General features: G+C 38.8%; 1 protein-coding gene and 1 non-coding gene across 4 annotated transcripts in view; one reads left to right on the top strand and one right to left on the bottom strand.

Moving 5' to 3' along the window:
• The window catches only part of PDE4D (phosphodiesterase 4D), a 1,287,753-nt gene that overhangs the window by 781,472 nt on the left and 485,759 nt on the right, over positions 1 to 20,522 (top strand). The gene's annotated exons all lie outside the window — the stretch shown is intronic.
• Positions 9,808 to 9,879, bottom strand: TRNAT-AGU (transfer RNA threonine (anticodon AGU)). Its single transcript has one exon. It is a non-coding gene; the product is annotated as a tRNA-Thr (tRNA).

Raw genomic sequence — 20,522 nt, 5'->3', positions numbered from 1 at the left:
GTAAGTTTGTTTTCTATGCCTGTGAGTCTCTTTCTGTTTTGTAGATGAGTTCATTAGTAAGACACTAATTATTTCTTTAAAACCAATAACCAGTTAATTCACTTTTATTTACCAGAATATTTCTTTCCTTGAAGAGGTCTATGTTTTCTCTTTCTGGCAAGACAATATTATGTAAATTAATCTGCAGCTGGTCCACATCTTCATTGAAAACATACGTCCATTTCTTCATTTTTAACATTTATGTGTCCTTTTAATTATTTTTTTGTGATACATGATATAGTTCTCAGACGTGGCTCAGCCTTTGTGTATGACTCTTCTCTCCTCTTTTCATACATCTTACACCATCAGACTGAGCTCTAAAAAGTCTCCTCCTTCATATCTCTTCTCTTGCCTGCAACAGGTCCTGTATTGGACACCATGGAGCATAGGTCCTGCTCACCTGGCCTCTGCCTTTCTAGTCTAATGCATACATGGCAGCAACTATTAGTATTGATGTTCCCTTCCTATTTATTCCACCATACAGATCCAATATTTGCATCTTTAAATATAGCCATCTTTAAGATTTTTCTTCTCAAATGATTAGACAGTTATCAAGTACACTATGCTAGGCATATGGAATTTAGGCAGTAGTTTCCATCGTTAAACATCTTACTTGAATATATACCTAACTCTCTGTGTACAATTGTTTAATTTTTTTTAATCAGAAAATGTAGGACACATATTTCCTATGTATTATTTTTAGAGCCATGTATTGCTTTTGATTTTTGGCAAATATATAAAGTTGTGTAATAATTACCCCAATTTCTTTTATACCCCTTGGCAATATCCCCTCTCCTGATTCCAGCCCCCAGCAACCACTGATCTGATTTCTATCTCTGTGTTTTACTTTTTTACCAAATGTCATATAAATGAAATCATACAGTTAAAATGTGTATGTGTGTGTATGTGTGTGTGTGTGTGTGTATATATATATATATATCTCCATCTTTAGTACAGAAGATACAAACATATGCTTAAGCTTTATATAAATGCTGTACTTTTCAAGAAGGGCTGGGGATGCTGGAGCCCAGCTAGTCCCCAGCCCCCACCATGACTCCCTCCTCCCCTTGATCTAGTGCCCCTGTTGGGGCTCCATGGTATCTGAAGTCACTACCCTGTTCATGATGGGTCTAGTCCTGGGGAGCACTTGCACTTTCTTGCCCTTTGGCCATGGCAGACTCCTGCTGAGCCATCAGAACTTGGTTTGCTTGACCTTCCCTGAACTCCAGGTGGGGTTAAGCCCTTCTGTTCTCGTAGAACTCCTTGTCCTTCCTATAGCACCATGTGTGTTGCTGTACAGTCATTTATGTCCATGTGCAGAGAGATGGCCAATTCAGTGACTCAGAGCACTGCCTCCAGATCCAGAGTGCCTGGTTCAAATCTGGATCCAAGCTTTCTAGCTGTGTGACTCTGGCAGGAATTGTTTAGCCTCCCTGTGCCTTGGTTTGCTCATCTGTAAAGTGGAGGTTAGAATAGTTTTCCCCTCCTGGGCTGTTGTGAGATTAGAAAGGTGTAATATATATAAAGTGCTTAGAAGGCTCTGGGCAGTCAGGGACTCCACCACAGTGAGTTGTTCCTGGAGCTATTTTGCGGTGCTGTCGCCCTCAGAAGCAGACTCCGAGAGAAGGACTTGAGTGCAAATGTTTTATCCAGGGGGTCATCCCTGGAAACACCAATGGGGGAGTGGGAAAGTGAGACAGGAAAGGAGAGAAAGCCCAAACTGAGTGCATTAATGATCAGGTAGTGAAGCAGGCAACTGCAGCTCAGTGCTGCTGGCGACCGCTAGGAGATGATGGAGAGCTAGGTTCACAGTCGTTCTACCCAAGAGATGAGGACACTGCAGGATTTACCCTCCAGCACCCATTCTTCATTGGCTTTTGGCTGCTCCTAGGAGTGAATCCCTGGTATCCCAGCCCACCCTGCATGCAGGCAGAGCCATAGGTAGAACACAGCACCTGCTTAACCTAGGATGCCATCGGCACGTAATTGCTGAGGGGATATGGACAGGGCCCTGACGCTGACTGTGACAGGATTGTGAACAGAATTCTCCTGGGCTTTCTGTTTTACTCTGTTTTCTTAATTTTCCCTGGCTCTTGTACCAGCATTCATAGATTTTGTGGAGTGAGGGAATGATGGAACACATGGATTTTTCTCTACTTGACCTTCAAAGCTCTTTGTAATTGTGTCTCACAGTATCTGTCTCCAAGTCTCCTGATTTCATTCTCATGGTTCCCGAACTACATTCCTCTTCTTTAATTATGTTGGTTTTCTTGCAGTTCCCAAACACATCCATCTGATTCCCACACATGGGATGCTCTGCCCTCTGCTCTGTCTAACTAAGTTCCACTCATCGTTCAAGTTCCCCTCAGTCTCCAGCATTTCATCTCTTCCACGAAACCTTCTTTGAACTCAGAGCTTCACTTTTAATTCCCACTGACTCAAATAGACTGCATAATTTAGTGTTTGATTATCTATTGACTGTTGACATTCTGTAATTGATGTATGTTTCAAGGCTAAAGAAAAACATCCATGTCTTACATACCTCTCGTCTTTTTCACAAACTTGGCCACATCATACATAGTAGGAATAATATACTGAGAAGCAGCTGCGTGGGATTTGGAGTTAGACAACCATGATTGCATCATTATTCTTATGAACTCTTACGCCCTTAGGCAACTGTATAACTTTCTTTTGTTTCCCTTCATCTAGAAAATGTGGCTAATAATCCTACATCATATTGCTTAAGGATAAATGATATATTATATGTAAAATGCTTAGCACAGTTCTTCTCAAGAAGTCAATAAGTCTATGTTATTATGTAGAATTCAAGGGGAAAGTAACATGATTTTGAGTAAAATGTTAATTGTTTTTTCTGCATGATACCAATGAAATACATTTGAAAAATTACCAAAAAAAAAAAAAGAAAGAAGTAGACACTCAATCTACAGACTCTGACAGATTCTTTGACTCTGAAGTAATCGATATCTTCTTAGATTTTTCTCATTGTTATGCTTCTGAAGTTTTTCATTTTGCTCTTGCTTTGATTTTCAGTTGGTTTCAAAAGACATTAAATGACCTCTCAAGACAAAGATATTAGAGATGTGGAAAATATTAAAATTTTTTGTGAAAAATAATTCCTCAGTTGAACCTTTGAACAAGTAGGCTATATTTTTTATATTTCATTGAAAGTATCCATCATATCTATTAGCTAAAATGATCATTGAAATAAAGTTTTACTCTTGCTTTATCATGAAAGAAGATCAAGACCTCTTTTATATATTTGTAATTTTCTGATCAGAGTATACTCTGAAAACTTAAGTTCAGCTTTAACATTTTAAGGTTCTAGAACTGTGATTCTCTGGTGGAGATGGTGAGGGTGAGAGAAGGTGTCTGTTAGGAAAGATAATTGTATCATGTGTCAGAAATTCCTGCAAGAGTTTGTGCAAAACCCATTCATCTTAGTAACAAGAAGTATCAGAATCTGGGGGTGGCGGCATGAGGGGGAGGAGGAGGTGGCATGTGCATGTTGACAAAGCATTGAGGGGTCTTGTACCCATCTCTCTCTTAGCAGGAGGTACTACAAGAGAAGGAGCCCGTTCTTTACAGCCATATTGAACTAAGTTCAAATTCACCTCTGACAGTGATGGGCTGATTCTGAGCAAATGGTCTGACTTTCTAAGCATCAGTTTTGTCATTCATAATAGAAGAATACAATAGGAGCAATCAACCAGATTTGTTGTCAAGATTCAGTGAGATAATATTTTATTCATTGGTTCAAACCTTGCCCTGTTCCAGGCAGCATTTCAAGCAACATCCGTGGTGTATAACTATAACTTGTAGGGGAGAATGGTGAACACAGGGCAGAGGGAAATTAGGTATAATGTTAATACTCACGTGTCTATGGAATGAGGTGAGGAAAATTATGGTACCTTCACAAATGGTGCCAGAATCTTCTTGGGGAAGAGACATGTCTTTGCTGGAAGAAATACTTTGAAGATGCCCTTGGGGTAGGAAGAGAGTCCTTGAGAATTTGGCTGCTGGGAGGTGCTCAGGTCTCCTGAGGGAGAATTTGCAGAGCCACCTGGAATGGTGGAGAAGGGGAAGAGAGATTAGAAGACGAACTGAGAAGAGAAGCCTAGGGAAAGCTGAGAACTGTGTGCACTCAGTCCATAAAGAGACCCCTCCCCAGTGACAGGAGGGAAAAAAAGACCACTACTGTCTGCATGTCTGATTTCAAGCCTCAGAAGGGCTTGAAGGAATTTCGGTGGGGCTGGTGGTGGGCAAATGAAAAGGAGTTGTGTAGTATTAGCAAGAGAGCAATGAGCCCTGCCCCAGGAAATGGTCACATATTCAAGGATTAAGTTTGGAGATTCTTACTGGTCATGAAGTTGGGAAGTTCAAATCAATTTTGTCTAGATCTCAAGGGAGACCGGAGAGCCCTCCACCTTCTAGGAGTTTAAGGGTATTCAGATAACATATAAAGTTCACACTAAGCTTCCTAGGAGCCAGTGTTAAGTCAGGAAGCTTCTGTACAAATCCCAGTGTCCTTGAGATATAAACAACCCTGTGGTTCAGGGAAAGCACACCTACTTCTGCTATTAAGATCGAAAGGAAATTTGTCCTAAGGATGTGCGTAAAGAGGAATGAGATATGTAAAAATCAGAGAACCTGTATACTTAAGATGTTTGATGCATTTTAGTTTCCCTCCTGTTTCTTTCCTTCCTCACAAATTTCAGTGCAGGTTGTAGGCTACTTGAAGGCTCTTTGGAAATTGTAAACAGTATGGTTAGTTAATAGTACAAGGAACATTATATACCAGGTTTCATTACAATTTCATTAAATACTATAGAAAATACTGAGGTGTTCATAAAAAGATACTGTGAATAAAAATATATTTTATGAGAAAAATGCTGTCTTTCCAATACTATCTTGAAGTTAAAAACATTCTCACGTACTTTGAGTTGTCTCACAGACCATCATTGCACCAGGTTATAGAGTTATGGGTCCTGCATTTGTTATGGCGACAGTCATACAGAATGAGGCAGCCTTGGCTGACTCTTAAGGAGATCTGCATCTCAGATGCAAGTGTTCTTGAGTCCATACATGACTTTCGTTGTGTAAGAGCAGATGTGTAAGTCAGACTTTTGAGTGAGGCTGCTCCTAGTTGGATCTGTTAATTCATGTCAATTTACAAGATTGCTTCCCTGTGATCGATATATTTCAAGCACATATTCCTGTGTTTAGGACAATGGGAACCATGAAAATAATTATGAAATGACAAGCAGTCTGGAAGGAGAATGAAGACAAGTGCCCAGGGTTCTGGACATTATGAAATCCTTTACATGCATGAGCCCAGATCAAAGGAGTTGTTTTTTTTTTAAGAATCTCTGATATGACTGCCGTTTATTTTCCCTCTGAAGCAATTCTTCTTGGCAATTAAAAAAATTACTACATAAAACCAAAAGAGAATGGAATTCTAGAATACAGGACATAAAGGCTTCATGCATTTTTTCCTTTTTCTCATCCTTTCTTCATTTTTCTCCCACTTATGTGAATTGGCTATTAAAAGTTGACCCTAAGAATTTGATTCTAATACTCGAATGTTTGAATTAGCCACGAGTAAAAAATCTTTGATTGAGTCCATTGGTACCAGACATCTTTACCTTGAGAAAAACCCACTACTTGGAAAGCAATAGTACATCAACAGAATTTTGAAGATTTTGGCCATTTTCCCCCTTTCTCTCCTCAGAATCTATTTTTATTCAGCCTCATCATGAGCATCTCCTTTGGGTAATCTGAGTTGCATGCTTTCCTCACTCCTTCTGTATCCTTAGTTTCTTCAGAGCTTCACTCAAGACAGACAAAAGATAAAAGAAAATAAAAAGGTTTTATTTGCAGAGAAATGGCTTTTTGGTACCTGATTCTTCATGCTCATTCATCACTGCTAAGTGCTCCAGAACTGCTGAGGCCAGTGTTCAGGAAGCAACTAGTACATCAGTCTTATGACTGTTGTTCTTAAACTGAGGTCCCTAGTGCCTTTCACGTTGTGTTTTGTGCATCAACCAAGTGATGCCTGTAGGAACCTTTATGTCTAGTGTGGGGGAAAAAATCTCTTTCATTCCCATGTTACCTTAAAAAAAAAATCTCAGATCAGAAGACTTCAGGGAGAAGCAAACTGTTGTCTCCTGTATGCTACAGTGCATAAGGATAGAAGTGAGTACCTATTTCTTGGACGTTTGTATGAATTTGTCTTTTAAAAAACACCACCATTTCTCTTGTCAGGAGCTAAAAATTAGGTATTATTATGGCTATCTTTTTCCATTGCTAATTTATTCAAATGTAATCTTGACTAATCTATTATTTTGTTAACATGTCTACTTGATTAATATGTTTTTCCTCTCCTCTGATTCTGAGCTACAAATTCTACCCCTGTTAATTTATTATTTAACCCAAGTCCACTATAAATAAACTTCTTAAGATGAATGTAATTCATCTTTCTTGATTAAAGATACCAATAATATCACTAAGTAGCTTATTTCAGATAGAAATTTGGCTGGCATTTGTTACTTGTTATTTTTCTTCTTGGAGATTTGTCGTTTTGGGCATATTTATCAGTGTTGTTTATTCCTGAAAGCATTAATGTTTAAAATATCTGTATCTTAGTAGAATTGATAGCATTGAATTAGATGGATCAATAACAAGACTTTAAGTGCATTTCAAGGAAATTTACCATCTGTATTGTCCTTTTATTCCAACAGTTTTCACAATTTACGAATGGCATTTTATATATTATTTTATGTATTTTCTATAAAGATTAGAAAAATGTGTTCTTTGGCACCTGAATTTTAAAGTGTTCTTGAATTATTAATTGGTTAATTCTGTATGACATCATTATTTATTAGCCAGGCAGTAATATATATTTCTTATGGGGATACATGTACTTTGAGATATCCAGAAGATGCCAGGAGATTAAATATGGAAATTAAAAAGTACTCTCATCCTATCATTATGTTCAATTCTGATTTTATACCCATGTAGCTAGGACAAAGAAGAAGGTGGTGGGGTTTTTTAATCTGTTTTTTTGTTTTTATTTTTGTTTACTTTAGAGTAAGGGAAGGATGGAAGGTGTGTCATCTGAGGGTACCTCTAGCTGTGTCATCACAGGAGAGCTGTGATACATGAATACTCAAAGCTTCTGTCCGGGAAGCCAAGTATGATATTCAGGGACAAATAATAATGTGCTAACCTCGTTCACAGTAATCACAGATAATGTAGGACTTGTATCTGCTATCCAGGTTTGAAGGTAAAATATGGAACCTATTTTGGAGAGTTCACGTAGCAACTCAGGCTACATTAATAGAACTGGAAGGGCCCACAATAAAGAGGTAATGAGTCCACTTGACCCTGCTGCATTCAGACCTCAGCTGGAGTAGTGTGCTCACTTCTGGGCTGCAGACATACTGGAGAGGCATCTGAGGAGAGGAGGGATGGAAGCAGACTCATACCTTGTGACATATAAAGTGACTGAAGGACTGCAGATGTTAAGGAGAAGAAAGAAAATGATGCAGTAATGGAAGGACTGGTGCTTGGATGAGACTGGTTCTTTGTGGCTGCAAATATGAAATGTAACAAGTGGGTGGGTCTGGATGTTCTAATGGTCAGAAGAAGCATTTCCTGTGACATAGCCTGCATGGGTCCAATTGTGGAAGTAAGGATGGACAAATGGACAATATTAGCTAGGATCCAAAGTCCTGAGCAAATGATAACATCTTAACATCTTAACAATTTTCTGACATTTATCTTTTTTCTAGTTGGTTGAAAATGTTTGCTTTCTTCACTAGTTTTCCCACTGTTTTTGTTTGTTTGTTTGTTTGGTTTTTTTTTTTTTTAATGTCTTAGAACACTAAGCCACTCTTGACTCTTTTCTTTGTCTTTTTGAAAGATACGGCCATATAGATAATGCATCTCACGTTTCCTTTTAGTAAACTTTTCTTTAAATAAGTCATGTATTTAGCAATTGACTAACATTCTAACCTGGCTTTAATTGATGATGTATAACATGACCTAATATTTTCTAAAGAAATGTGGAGAAAGCAATTAGTCATAGAGTAGTATATGAAGGGTACTATGTCTTTTGTTTAAGTAAATTAAATATTGGCTTATATCAGTAAGATTAGATTTGACTATCTAATTCTACCAGTTTAAATTAAATTTATAGACTTTTAGAGTTTCTTTAAACATTTTATTTTAAAAGAGTTTTAGATTCCTGGAAAAGTTGTAAAAATAGTACATATACCCCACACCCACTTTCCATTATTATTAACATCTTATATGAGTATTGAATTTTTGTTATAAGTAATGAACCAATACTAGGAGTATTGTTATCTGAAGCCCATACTTTGTTCAGATTTTCTTAGCTTTGCTGAATGTTCTTTTTCCTATTCCAGGGTCCCATCCAGAAAAGCACATTACATTTAGTTGTGTTTCCTTAGATTCTTTTTGGCTGAGAGAGCTTCTCAGATTTCCTTTGTTTTGATGACCTTGACAGTTTTGAGGATTACTGGTCAGACATTTTGTAGAATTTCCCTCAGTTGGGATTTCTGGTGTTTTTGTCTTGATTCTACTGGGGTTATGTGTTGCAAGGAGGAAGACCACAGAGGATACAGTGCCATTTTCATCACACTCTCAAAATGTCTTACTGTTACTCGCGTTAATCTTGGTCATCTGGTTGACATGATTTTGTCATGCTTTTTTTCACTGTAAATTTTTTTTTATTGTGTTAACTTATTATTTTTCCATATTTTCATATTATTATCTTTGAAGGGAAGCACTAGGCACAGCCCACACTTAAGGAGGGAGTTACGGTCAACCTCCTTGTAGGCAGAGTATCTCCATAAAGTATTTGGAATTCTCCATAGGAGATGTGTCTGTTCTCCTCCATTTATTTAATTGCTTATCTAATCATTTGTTTTTATCAGTATGGACTCATGAATATTATTTTATACCTATTATGTTTAAATTTTAAATTAAATTAATACTATGCTGAAGCTCAGATTTCTTCTGTTGTGGCCATTGGGAGTTCTTTCAGTTGGTTCTTGTGTCCCTTTTACATATCCCATCATTGTGGGATTTGGGGTTTTTCTTTTTTAGCATTTTCATTGTAAGATGCAGACTCGTCTAGTACATTTCCTTCCCCAGTCATAGATTCAGCCAGTTACCCAAGGATCCCTGGTTTCTTTCATCAGAGAATGGTACTTCAAACCAAGATTTTGGTCCAGAGTATTCTCATTGCTACTGGGTATGAGTGCTTCTCAGCCTTCTTGGCTGACAGCAGGGAAATACACGTGTGTATACTGACCTGTGTAACTATGTGTAACTATCTGTATATATGGTTAGACAGAGAGATAGATAAGTAGAAAAGCATAAGTTCATACTGATGTTTCCAACTATAATCCATTACAACCTGCATCATTCTAGCCTCTCCCCCTTGTTTAGACATAACCTCCCTTCCAACGGTAAGAAACTTCACTCCCACTGTCTACCATTGTTCAGTTCCAGTGGAGTTGTTGCAGTTAGCCTGCCTGAAATTGAAATACATAAGTAAAAGTTGTATTTTTCTCAAAGGCTTAGAAAAATTCAATATTACTTTTTTCCAAAAGAATTTGTTTTTTATCCTGGAACTCATGACTTTAATGGCAGTTTCTTTTTATTTCTTTATTTATGGAGGGGTGGTAAATTAGGCTTATTTATTTACTTATTTATTTTTAATGAAGGTACTGGGGATTGAACCCAGGACCTCATGCATACTAAGCATGCACCCTACCACTGAGCTATACCCTCTCCATCTCTGGAACTCATGACTTTAAAATAGTGTTTGGGTTCCAGACATTTTTCTGTATGTAAAGATTGATAAAGTCAACTTTATATTGTTCACAATTATTTGGGTTATAGATAATGTAAATTCTCAGATATTTCCACAATTTAAATGTATCAGAGGGGAGGAAGGTATAGCTCAGTGGTACAGTGCGTGCTTAGCATGCACAAGGTCCTGGGTTCAATCCCTGGTACCTCCATTAACAATAATAAATAAACTTAATTACCTCCCCTCCAAAAATAAATAGCAAACAAACAAACAAATAAAATTTAGAAAATAAACTTATCTACTACTTTAACTTTCTTTTCTGACAAACATACTCCCTACATAATAACTATATCTGTAATAAGAAAATTGACTGATTTGAATTTTACCTTCTTTACCTGTAAATCTCTGCGCTTCCTGGGGAGATGCCAAGAAATGCATGCTGGCCATCACCTGCAGGTCGCTCAAAGAGAAGAGTAACTAGTAGGACCCACCATTAGCTATTCGATATTGGCTGCCTCTTATTTACTGAGAGTCTTTGTAATCACAAGGGGAAGCAAGGATTTGGCTTCAGACATTAAATCAAGTCTTTTTGAGTGGCTAGATGGTTAGAAACAGAGTGAAGAATAGATTTTCGATAATAAGCCATACTTTCAATGAATGTCCTAAGGAAAAGTAAGGTTAAGATCTGAAATAAAATAGTTCATATGCCTCCAATTTGCATTTAATTTTGTGTCAGGGTGAAAGCTAATATAGAAAACTTCTAATGCAGAAATTATAAGACTCAAGAACACTTAACTTCCACTTAGGCTCTAACAGAAGTATACTATCCTAACAGTGTCTTTGTTTGTAGTCTAAGATTTTAGGAAATTAAAAAAATAATAATAACTAAATAAACTTTTAGGAGAGTCAGTGTAGCTCAGTGGTAGAGTGCATGCTTAGCATGCATGAGGTCCTGGGTTCAATCCCCAGTACCACCATTAAAATAAGTAAGTAAATGCATAAACCTAATTACTTCCCCACAAAGCAAAACAAACAAACAGAAAAGCAAAAAATAAATAGATAAAATAAAATATTTCTAAAAAATTAAATAGCCATATTTTCTCACTCAGTCCAGAAAGAAGAAATACCGTGTGAACATAATACCTAGGCTAGGAAAATGGTCGATCAGTTAAGTTGGTCTTTGACACCTGTTTTCAGCTTCAGCTCCCTCAACCTCATTACACCCTGTTATCTCCCCATGCCCCACACACTTATTTCCATTCGCTATCCATTTGTAGACATGGAGGGTAAAATGGCATGCAAAATCAGATACAGTTCCTGCCCACATGGAATTCATAGTCCTATGGGGCAAGGAAACATTAATCAAATTGCCACATACACACACGTACATGAAACTGCACCAGGGGCAGATGCTATAAAAAAGAAACACACAGAGTTCCAAGAATCTATGAGGAGGTTTGTGACCTAGTCCAGTAGATCAGGAATGGCTTCCTTAAGGAAGGATTGTTTACACTGTGATTCGAAAGATCAATAGGAATGAACCAGGAGAAGGAACATAAGAGAGAGAACTCTTGTGGTAAATGAACAAGTGGTGAGTGGTGAATAAGAGCCAGGGGAAGGTGGGCTCAGAGGGAGAGAAGAGGCTCAGCCTTCCTTGTCTGCCACACTGAAGATTCTTCCTTTATCCTGAAAGTAATGGGCAGCAACCACATTTCCAAGATCAGGAATGCGTTTCTCATCTGTGTGCCTCTGAAAGTCAAAATACGACCCGTATTTCCAAGGGGGAAAACCAAATCCCACCCACCCAAGCCTCTAACACTTCCAGTTCTCAAGGTGTGAGATGTTTCTGGCTGAGAGGGGGTGTCATTGTTTAATCTACACAGAAATAGGCGTGTGTTTGTATTTATTTATAAAATCTTATTTCTTCTGGTCATTTTGTTAGTGACATTAGCAAATGCACTGCCTGCCTCCTCGAGTCTGTTTTTAGGTATTGTTTTTCATCCCCTTCTCTCTCTTCTTGCCCTCTGCTGTCTTGGCTGTCTCCCCATGATTCATACGTTCTTTTCCATTTCCCATCTGTGGGAGGAGGGGTGGTATCCCAGAGGGTAGAGAAGGACCATGTGACTGGAAAAGAGAGAGAAAACTGTAGGAGTTGGGGGATAACTGCTCTCAGGCACTCTGGAGCTGAAGCCTGAAGCATCTGTCTAGAGTCTGTACCATCCCAGTCACTCTGCCAGTTTGACTCAAAGCTAAGGAGATTCTGGTGCTTCACTTTTCCTCCTAAAGTTTATGCCATAGTCCATTCATTGAGTCCCTCCTTTTGTCACCCAATAATCCTGAAACCATTTCCCTCCTGCGTTTCAGGCGGTAATTTTCTAAATAGTGTACAGGCTTCAGTCTCGCCACCCACCCCATCCTCCTTGCCTCTTCTTCCACAGGGACCTCTCTAAAGGGCAAAACTCAGCCCATCCCTCTCCTGCACAGTGTTCCCTGAGTCTCCAGTGTCTTTAGTTTGGGATTTCTCAACTTCACATGCCTCACCCTAACTGCACCCTGTTTGTGGGAAGTGTTTTACAACTCCTTAAACACATCATCTTTTTTTTTTTTTTGACTTTAATAAAACTTACTGGATTTAAAATTTGACTTTTATTATTCATAATGTCAAAATCATAGTTTTAAACAAGTAATTCTTAACTCCTTTTATGGAGGTAAAATTTGCATACTTAGCAATGCACAAATCTTGTGTACAGTTCAGTCATTTTCAGAAATGCATAGAACCAGGTAATCACCACCCCAGTCAAAAAAAGAGCATTTCTATCATCACTGAAAGTTGGCTTCATGTCCCCCTCTAATCAAAACGCTCCCTCCATTGTTCTAGTTTCTATCACATAGTTTTCCACGTTCTTAAACTTCATAGAAATGGAATCATACGGTATGTAGTCTGTTATGCCTGGCTTTTTTGGCTCAGCGTAACATTTCTGAGATTTATCCATGTCCTGTACGTTAGTTCATTCTGGTGATTGCTGAGTAGTGTTCCGTTATATTAATACAATTCTGTCACAATATGTTTGTCCTTTTTCCGGTTGGACATTTGTTGTTTCTAATTTTTTGAAACATGGTGAATAAAGTTACTATAAACAAGTACTTTTGTGCACGTGTTAAACACATCCTCTTATTTCTTTTGTCAGCCTTTGACCAAGCTATTCCTTCCGATCAGAATGTCTCCCCTCCCCGACCCCTTCTGCTTGGTGAGACCTGTCCCTTCCTTTGAGACTCATCTAAGGCTTGTCTCTTCTTAAAAGTCTTCCGCTTCCGCTGTGTTACACCCAGATTTCTGTGCTTCCTCGGCAGCCTGTGAATTGCTTTTTGTTTTGTTGTTTTTTAATACCACTTCCCCAGTAGAACTGTGCATGCTCTTTTCTTGTCTGCCTCTCCAGTAAGAATGAGTTTCCGGGGGGCTCCTGTCATGTCTACCTCATTCATTGTGTACCCTCCTCACCCCCAGAGTGGAGTTTGGCATCTGCTTTGTGTCTGACAAATGCTTTCTCGATTAGTGAATTAATCCCATTATTTTCTGCCCTTGTGATCAGTCCTCTCAAGTGCGCCATGCTCATTTGGAAAAGTTGAGCTCTGACTGGTCAGCATCTTCTTGGCCAGCCAGTTTCACCACAAATAGAATGGGTTTTCCTTATCCAGGTGTCTCTAATGCTTCTCCTACACTCATGGGTTTGCACAAAGTGCACAGTACTTATTGGTCAAAGTGACCTCATGGCAACCCCTTATAGCATTGAAACCTCTCCTTGTGACCATTCGAGAGAGCCTCTCTCATTGCCAACCTCAAATCAGACACCCATCCAGCCCAACGCAACCCAACCCAAACTTGAGATTGTATTTCTGGTTTCTACAGATTCATTTCTTAGGCTTTTCCCTTCATCTGAAATCTTCATTCCATCCCCTGCAGCTGCATAATATTAAAAATATTAAGTGTTTACCTTGGGCCAGGCATTAGGCCGAAAACTGTACATGACAAACTTTGCTTTATCTTCGTGAATATCCTTGGAGATAGGTTTTACTCTCCTTGCAGAGAAGGAAACTAAAACACAGAGAATGCGGTAACTTACCCGTGCTCACACAGCTTGGGAGTGACAGAGCTGGGATTTGAACCCAGGCCCCTCTGAGGGGCCTTTCTCCTACTTCACATCCAATTCAAAGACCCACTTCTCAAGTTTTTGTTGTTGTTCTTTTTTTCTCCTTTCCCTCTTTTTTTTCTATGGACCTGTTTCAACAACTATGTATTTCTTAGCGTTGGGCATCTATCATTTTCTGCATCCTCCTGTTCATGATCTTTTCATGCATATAACTTGCCTCCTCTTAGAAGCAAAGATGGAAGTTTTCTGCTTTGTGATTTCCTCCCTGAGAGATGGTAAAGCTTGGGGCTTCTGAGTGTGGGTTCTGGAGGAGGCAGGCTTCTGGGGTTCATATTCTGGCTGTCCTCTGTACCAGCCGTATCACCTGGGGCAAGTTCCCTCACGTTTCTCTGCCTCCATTTCTGCATCTGTACAAAAAGGCAAGTTGTACTCTGACTCTGAGAGTGGTTGTGAGGATGGAATGGGTTAATGCCCTCAGCACACTTACAGCAGCGCCTGGTGCATAATGGCTCCTCAGGGAATGGCACTTAGGCTCATTCCCTCACAGCCCGTAGGGGCCCTTCGTACCCAGGTGATGTCCCCACATCTCAGTTGGGTGACTGGTGCAGGAAGTATTCTCACGGGCTGCTGTGGATGCAGGGGATTGCACTCCTGTTGAGGAGTTCTGTTCATGACCATGGGCTTTGATTTGCTTCTCTCTCTGTCAGGGAGTCCTGCTGCTCCAACCCTGGGGAACTGAAATGTTGTGAAACCTCTTTCTGCTCAAATTTCTCAGACTCTGAGATTCCTCCGGGGTTGCTGCTCAGCGCTTCAGGTGGCAACCCTTCTCTCCTGTCCTCAGGCCTGCGGAGAGCAGTCACTCAGCAACCTGTCCAACACCTGTTGTCACCTCACCCACACTTCCTCAGTGCCTTGGCCCTGCCCACAGGGGCCAGGCCCGCTTGGAGCCCTCTGGTCACAGAGTTTGGAATCAGCCAACTGACAGCTCCTTTCTCAAAAATGGCCAGTGGAATCACATGCACATTAATATTTATCAATAGCTAAATACCATTGAAAAGTGAGGAAGAGCCCTCAGGTTAATCACTGTGTCTGATTTTACAAGATGGCTAAGTCGTGTATAAAATATCTCACAATGACAGGCCCTATTGTCCTGAGGATTCAGCGCTACTGAGATGCATTTACCATGTGAGAGAGTGGGAAATAGATTTCCTTTCTCTCTCCAGGACACAGAAAATGGGAAATAAGATGCTTTTCTTGGTCACCAACATCAGCTTCTTGTGAAGATCTTACTTTGGTTAAAGTATTTCTTAAAAAGGACTCAAACCTAAGTAGATAAATATACTTTATTTCAATGTGCAAGCATTTGACATAACTATGAGTGACAGAAGAGAAAAAAACAGTTTCTTTTTTTAAAAAATGAGTTCCCTCCCAGTGGTTTATTTGAAAGTGGATTTCCATCCAGAACATCTTCATTTGTCTTCTAATTTTCATGCAATTTGAAAGGGTTAGGTTTCTTACCGTAGGGATCATGTTGATCAAATCTCAATGGATCGGCTGAGGCATTCTGATTTTACAGGCAAATTTATGTCTTGTCATTTCAGGAAATGTTTCAGGAAATGCTTCCTTCACTACCATCTCTGACGAAAATCTTATTTGTATAATATATGGACATAGTATATTCCTCTCCTGCAACTTAATCTGTGTAAAATTTTAGATAAGATAAATGATCTGGTTTTTTTTAAGTGTAAGAATAAGCAGTTACCCTTTTGTGATATTCATTTTAAATTCCTACTGGTATGGGAGATTTAAATGCATGTCCAAAGAATGGCCTATCAATGAATTCTCCCCATTTTATCAGATGTTTAGATGCACCTTTGAGAAAGAAGACTTCTGGCTTCCTCTGCATTCTCCAACATTTCTAAACATCTATTGGCATGTGAGGTGGAGACAAATTGGTGCTAGGAAGCAGGCAGGAAGCCAGCAGCAGTCAGAAAATAAAGAATAAAGTAAACATTTACCATATTCACTTTACGGAGTTAACCTAGTCTTTTAAAATATTGTACTATTGATTCCATATCACTAATATATTACTTCTTTCTAAAAGTCATTAAAATAAATGCACACTTTTTTTTCCTTGTACTCTGCATTTTTCAAATCTCCATAAACAAAAACTATCAATAAATAAGCAGAAGCTCTACTGATTGCCACTTCTAAGATCTGAAAGGACTGATTTGACTTACCAGAAACTTACTTTGGGCAGGTGAGCTGTTCTAAGAAGGATCATACTTAACTTGTTTTCATTGAATAAATTACAAATCAGGGCTAATAGTTTGTAAATTATAAAAATATTCCTCTTACTTGGGTAGGTGTATTAGTCAGGGTAGGTGAAGTTATACTGCAGTAACACACACCCCCACTATGAATTCTGGTGACCCTTCAGGCCAACAGTCTCCACCTGATTGTGCAACACCTCCACATCAGTCCCAGGCATCTATACTCCCCACATTAGGAGATACAGTTAGCAATCCAAACAATAGCAGTTAAATGCTTCCACCCAGAGAAAAAGGAATCCGCTTTCATTTTTTCAAAGCAGTGCGACTTTGTTAATTTCATGGAGGCAGGGAAGCACAGTTCTCCTATGGGGTCAGAAGGAGAAGAAAATTGGAAATTGGTGAATAGTTGAAAATATCCATCTTAGTTTGTGAATGAGGATCATAGTATTATCTTACACTGTCATATTTTTTCAAAATGTTTTACTGAAAAATTTTCTGTGATTTCCCAGAGCCCTGAAGATGAAACATAAATTCTTTAGTGGGGCCTTTTGGCTGTCAGTCAGTCACCCAGCACCTGCCTCTCTCACCATGTCTCCTTTATTTGCTGTGTCCTGTAAGACTCTCTCCAGGAACGACGAGCTTATTGTGCTCTGTTTCCTGCTAATTTTTCCTACCTTTGCAGTCTGCTTCATCTGCCGGGATCAGTGTTTCCTAACAAGTCTCACCGTCCATCTCCTTGGACAGTTCTGCTACTGTGCCACCTGCCTCCTCCAGGCACCAGGCCCGAGGACTAGATTATTGCTGTGGCTCCTTCTCTGAATTTCATCAGCAACCCGTGCAAACTTTAACATAATTCTTCCTGGGTTATGATAAGCTCTGTAACTATCTCCCCTCCCTTAAAGAGTGAAAGTACTAGAGAACAAGAACCAGGGCCCACTTATCTTGGTATCACCAAAAGAGTATCTCACCCAGAATAGGGGCTTAATGTATACTTGTTCAATGAATGAATGAATGAATGGGTTTTACCTGCCTTATTCTAGCTGATTGTTCATATTCTTCAGGGCAATATGTTTTTCTCACATCTTCACACAGGACTTAAAATGGGTATTTCATGGAGTAGTATACAAAAAGTGTTTAAATGAATTGGATTTAGTTCTGAGCTCTATCTCTGGGAATTGATTTCTGATCTCCATCACATTTAGACTTTATACACTACACTATGTTAGAGACGTGGAGTCACCTGTAAACCACATCTGGGACTCATTCTCATGGGTTTATTAAACTTGACATTTAATCAGAGTATCCACTGCCAAGGCTTCTGGTGCCATATCTTAAACCAAATATTTAAGAAACACTGTCTGCAAAACAAAGCTGCCCTTGTGCTTTGGAAACTCTTTCAAATAACATGCCATTTCTCTAACCTTGACTCTATTAAAGATTTAACATTGCAGCAATTTGTTGGATTCTATGTCAAGAGACTGACATCTTGAAAGGGTGGCCTGTTTCTTCATTTGTAGGTAAATTATTCCCATGTGCTTTGGATAGAGAAATGGAAATTGTGGGAATGGACTTAGCCCTTCAACAATGTGATTGATCTGTGGGGACATCATTCCAGAAAATAAGAACGAAGAAACAGACCGAAAAAAAAAACTCTTCTTGAGTGTTATTTGCCACTTTTCAAAATATCCAGTATAAACCTAGGAGAAGTTTTCTTTTTTTTTTTCTTTCGCTTTCCTAATGAGAAAGTCTTTAAAGTGTATTTTAACATTATTTTGTATTGTGGGACTATGTTCACAAGCTATCAGCGATAGGGGACCTTTGACGTTACAGATGAACTTTGAGGATGACTTTGTAAGACATTTTCACAGCAGGAAGTGTCATGGAGAATAATCAGAGTCATTTACAGTCCTCCCTGCAGTTTAGGTCCAACAGAGCCAGTGGGGGCTTTGGCACTTTGAAGTTAGTAGCGTCAAACTTCTCCAGAATGAATATTTAAATTGTTTTCTATTAATTTTCTTAAACAAAATTCATGCAATAAGTGAAATCATCTCTTCTTGATAGCAGTGAATCACATGTATCAATGGGTCCAGAATGACTGGAAATCATACCATGGCCCATATAAAATAAGAATTACATTATTTTAAAGTTTTCTTTTTAAGACTAGTAATAAATAACATTATGGGCATATATATTCAGACTTCTTTTTTCTCAATGAATATCTTAAAATGTATTAAACCATTAAATAGTCTCATAAGATAAAGGGTAGACAGGTACCACTTTAGCAGTTTTACATGAGTTATTGTTAATATTTATTAACATTTAGTGTCATTTACTGAAGGAGGTAACTGAAGTTAAGCTGTTTCCTGATGACCCAGAGGACAGAGCTATGGTCTTATTTGAATATGGGTATTTGGGGCTTATACTCTTTCTCTTTTCCTCTATTGCCATCAGTTAAGGCTGTACTTAGTTTTTTGTTTGTTTGTTTTTAAAAGAGTGACTAGCTTGCAATTCTGAAGTTCACAATCCTCCCACTCCACTCACTGATTTTCCCCACCTATGTAGTATGACTTTTCTCTACGTAAAATCTATGTGTTTTGTGTATTGCTTCTGAGACTGGAAACAGCACAGATGTTGTGTTCATGATGTCTTCACAGATAGTATGAAACATGAACACAGCAATCGTTAGTACATATCCTTAAATTCTCCTGACCTCAGTCATCATCCTAACATGACTCTCGCAGCAGAGAGATGAGAACTTCTCTAAATCTCCTGCTGGTACTTTTCATCCCAGAAGAAATTGAACATACACGCCTGGTATCTGGGGGAGCAGCCTAGAGTTATGGTGTCAAATACAATTTTTTTTTAACACCTCCAGTTTTATCTTAAAAATCTATGTCTTCTGATCTTTTACTTTTCTCTTATTTTTTTCAACATAAAAATAGATTCTTTTTCTCCAAATTTTTGGCTTTGGCTCTGCTTTTACTATTCTGCCATCTGAATGCACAGCCTTACAGTAATAGAAACTCCTTCTCCCACCCCAGCACACTGATATCCAAATGAGGCAGTGGTTTGCATTCCACCAGATATTTCCATGGCTTGCTCCCTTCAAGTCTTCACTCAAAAGTCACATCAGTGTAGCATTTTCTAGACAACAGCTTGAGAACTAGTCTTCTTCTAACTAGAACTAACTCCCACCCTTGCTATATTTGTCTCTGTCTTACTTATCACATTCTGATATACCTCATAATCCTCTTGGTTTTATTTCTCAAATGTCCTCTTTATTGTAATGTCCATATTCCTCCAACCAGAATGTGAACTGTGTAAGAGAAGTTCTGCTTTGTTTCCTGTTATAGCCCCAGAGCCTAGAATAGCACTTCATATATAATAGATGCCCAATTCAGGTTTGTAGGAAGAAAATTGGTGAATCTCTCTCTCTGTAAATCTGCAGTCATTGTTGAGTAGTAGTCCTGAAGTTTATGTTTCCTGTACAACCAGATATCTTCCCTCTAGAGCTACCAACAGTATTCCATATTAAATGTCTGCCATTTTATAAAGAGGCAGAGTGTTAGTGACGGCTCATCCTGTCATTTGAAGTAAAGTACTTCTCGGCTCTTTCCCTCCATAATTTCTCATTCTTTGCCATGTTAGTTTACACTTTCCTCCCTGTAGCTGATGTCATTTGCAATATAGCAATATAGCAATGCCGTCTGCACTTAGCATCTTGTAGCTTCAGTGTTTGTTGTCTTTATGTCCACTTTGCTATTTTAGCTCATTCTTCAGTTAAATAAAATGCCGTGCTCTCTCAGGATGTCAGCAACTAAAAGAAGGATACACCAACTGTGAGGGTTAGTGTAAAATGCTTGTATTGACTCATAGGACATACATTAATGGACATAAACTTACTGACAAAATTACTTCTAAAATATATTCTGCAAACCATCATTGTCCTTTAAACATCTGACAAAGTGAGAAAGGCTGGCCTCAGTCTTCAGCTCTGCTCAATGACTCTGTGGCCAGTTTTCCACGATGGCCAGGCTGGCATGTAAAGAGTCTCAATCCCAAGGTGCCAACAGGACCAGGAAATGATACTCATGGTGTGATGTCATTGCAGTGAGTAGATGTCAGAGTAGGGAGTGAGGAAGGATAACAGAAATTAGAAATGGATGCAAAATCAGAGCATGTGGTGTTTTCAGTAGTTAT

The sequence above is a fragment of the Camelus dromedarius genome, chromosome 3 (assembly GCF_036321535.1).
Source record: "Camelus dromedarius isolate mCamDro1 chromosome 3, mCamDro1.pat, whole genome shotgun sequence".
NCBI classification, from domain to species: Eukaryota; Metazoa; Chordata; class Mammalia; order Artiodactyla; family Camelidae; genus Camelus; species Camelus dromedarius.
Note: the sequence above shows the minus strand (reverse complement) of the source record. Positions and strands in the feature narration are given on the sequence as shown.